The sequence below is a fragment of the Aplysia californica genome, unplaced genomic scaffold (assembly GCF_000002075.1).
Source record: "Aplysia californica isolate F4 #8 unplaced genomic scaffold, AplCal3.0 scaffold00605, whole genome shotgun sequence".
Classification (NCBI taxonomy): domain Eukaryota; kingdom Metazoa; phylum Mollusca; class Gastropoda; order Aplysiida; family Aplysiidae; genus Aplysia; species Aplysia californica.
Genome location: NW_004797875.1, coordinates 228038 through 231644, shown reverse-complemented (window position 1 = coordinate 231644; position 3607 = coordinate 228038).

Below are 3607 nucleotides of genomic sequence, written 5' to 3'. Positions count from 1 at the left end.
GGGGGGGTTGACTTTTACCGACAGGTAATTGGTGTATATTTTGTTTGTTCTTTTGTTTGTTTCATAATAAGAACACTATGAATCCGATGTCTACTGTTAGGTGCAGGAGAAAAACGTGATAGACAGTTTGGAGGAGTTTGAGTAAAGAGAAGCACACAGACGCAATAATGGTCATACAAGTAAGTCGAAAAGCGAGAAAACCAGACAGAAACAGCAGAGGAAAGAAGAAGAAAAGACCTGCTATAGGTAGCTTTCAGTTACTTACAAGTTTGTTGATGGTCTAGAAACAAAGTTATTTCTTACCTGTAGCAGCCACGCATAAGAGAAATCCGATTACCTTAAGCATTTTTAGACAATGATATTATTAACATTACAAAAAATACAAAGTCCCAGCATGAGAACTCTGTGATGAAAACCTCAAACAAACGAAAATTTCCGACTCGACTGAATCTCGAAAGTTTCAGACAATGGTCAAATACGTAACTCTGGTTTGTGGACGGAAAGAGATTAAACAGATGGGGCAGTTCCCGTTCTATCTTATCAATAAGGGCACTGGGGTAGATGTCATGGTACGAGTATTTACAGCACACAGTGTACATTTGCACAAGAAAAAGTGAATAATACAAGTAAATTCAGACCTAAAAAGATATAGCTATTTTTCCTCCCATATCGACCCAATTTAGATAAATCAATTCAGGAGGCGGCCTTAAACCCTGCCTGTCAAGGTCACGCCGGGATGAAAGGGATACAGAATCCCAGCAGAAAGACCGAGGTATTATTCTGTACTCGATAAAAACGATCTCCGCAGGCAAAATGAAATAGGATTTCTTCCTTGCGACGACAAAGCACCTCACCGTTACACCACAGACGCTGTTTCTTTGAACCTTGTGTAGTGTGGTATACTACTGTGTAGGTTTTAACGGCCCTTACAATACTGTAAGGTTACTGGGAAGGCGGGAGTTCAGAACATAACGTCTGTTTCCCATAGGAATGAGCTTACAAATTGGTCGCTTTTAAGCATAAGGGAGCTATCCCGAAAAATGCTGTTTTGAGAAAATCGAAAGTAAAGTTTTTGCCTCTTGTTCAGTTTCTTTAAAAGACAAGGAGAGTTTTCTCTAAAACCAAACAAATATACACACTAATGAAACTTCTCCCATAGGTAGGTCAATGCCCACTTTTGGTGTATGTCAATATTTTTGGAAACCCCCGAAATCTGGATTAGCCCGCTTGTTCTTAAAAGTGACCACTTGGTTGGAGGCCTTAAAAACTCCCACAAACAAATTCAAGTTCAGAACACCCTGTTGGGAATTCGAACTACAGACATCCGCTCCGTATTCATATATGATACCAACTGAGCTAACGGTGCGCCCAGCTGTTCTTTGATTCTTGTAAAATCCCATAAAAATATATACAATGCAATAAAATAAAGCTACAAAACTCTGAAGATTTTGATTTCGAATTTATTAAATCAATTTTCAAACATATAAAACATCCATCACATTGCTCAGCATACACACCAAGCACCCACAGAATGCTTTTACAGCGAACACTTTCTATCATACCGATATTTATGTCAATGTATTCATGATTACATATCGTATACGTAAACAGTTTCGGGGTGTTCACACGACGCTATTTCGTCGAAGTCGAGAGGTTCGATTTTCGTGCTGTGATATCATGGTATTATGTCGAAAATGAAATGAAAACATGCAGTTCTCAACGAGTCCAGAAGTCTAATAACGGGTAAAGGTCTGGTTGTCTAGTGTTGCGGTCTCCGCTTGGAACTCATTTGGCCTTCTTTGCACATCCCCCGGGGTCACATGAGGGTAGCCATGACGTCATGCATAAAATATGATTTTCATTTACTTTAAGGAAGACTCCAACAAGATTTTTACCTTATTACATCTCGGTGAAAATTTCAACTTTCAAGTTGGATGTACGTTACACGTTGACGTGAACGTTTGGTTTTTGTCTTGCGAGATCCTGTGAAGTCATTCGACACCAAGATCCCATTAAGAACTGCAACATCTCCATGAAAACCAATGTCATTTGATGTAAATATACACATAACTTTCGATTCCGACAGGTTTCACCGTGTCGCACCCAATAGCATAAGGTTTTTAAGCTTGCGGAAAGCCTGATGTCGATATAAACAAACACATAATACAGAACCCAACACCTATCAAACAGCAAAATAAACACGCCTTTTCCCGGCCTACATAGAACTAATAACACACATTTCATTTTCATTCTTCCAAACACAACAAAATTAAGCAGAGAAAAAAAAATTGATATAATATTATGTTTTAAGAATGTTCTAAAGAATTAAGTAGGTTTTATTGGATTCGATTATGACAGAGAATATAATAATATATCAATTGACAAATGTGTTAACCCATTTCTTGTAAACAGACAAGAAATGTTGGAGTTTGGAGAATCCCCTCCCCCCTTAAAAAACACCAAAAACGTACGAAAACAAAACAGCAATCAAATAAAATATATAAATAAATATAAAAAGGGGTTTGCAAATAAAATATTTAAAAAAATAAAATAAAGACTCCGTACACTTTCAACCCCACTTTGCTTTTCATCCAAAAGATCACAACTATTTACAACTCTCCTATCGCAAACAACAGTCCCTAAACCAAAACAGCAAGTAATAACAGTTAACTGATCAAACACAAGCCAAAACATAATTTCGGTTTAGTGTCAGAAATGCAGCTCATCTACATCTCCAGCTCGGGGAAGAAAATATGTCGTAGTGTCTGCCACTTTTCGCATTCCACAGACAACAGAACCGGGAAACAGACACACACACGTAAGGTAACTGAGCAAATTGAACAGATTATCTGAGATATGTCATAATGATAAGTAATATAATTATTGGTGTTTTTCAGGGCTAGGAATCAAGCTGTTTGTTTGTTTGCGTAAACAAGCGCATCGACAAATTATGAAATTAATGGTTATTTAGTGCTGCAAATAAGTAAGACAGACAGGCAGAAACTACAAAGGGAAAGTAAAGAAGTAGGACCTACCAGTAGCGCCCCCCAACTACCCGCCTAGAGTCAAGCTTTTTGTCTTTACGTATAAAATTTGTAAATACGTAGAATTGTCACATTTACTTTTTCTCCTTTCAGGTATAGTATTAATAATATTTTCCCCGAACATGAATAGCCATTTCGAGGCCTAATGTTGATAATAATGTGTTTGTTTCAATCAAATTCTAAAGACAATAGCATCAAACCATTCGTTCCACACGAAGTATACGATGGGCCATGAAGAGATTTTATGGCGACGTTTTAGTACTAATCAACTTTTTAAAAGAGAGAAAACTGCCTTGTAAAATCGAAATTGCTTCTAAAAAAAAACAACAACACAAAATGAAACACCCGTGAAAGTGCGTGTGTGCGCAAATGTGTATGCACACGTGTCTGTATGTGTATTTGTATGTAAGTTTACGTTAGCGTGTCTATGAAAGGGAATGTTTGGGGGTCAAGGAAATGGAAATAAAAACACAAGTTAAAGGAGAACAGTGAAAATAGAAGGAGTTAGTTAATGACAGATGAACGTGTGTGTGTGTGTTTGTGTACGTGTGTGTGTGTGTGTG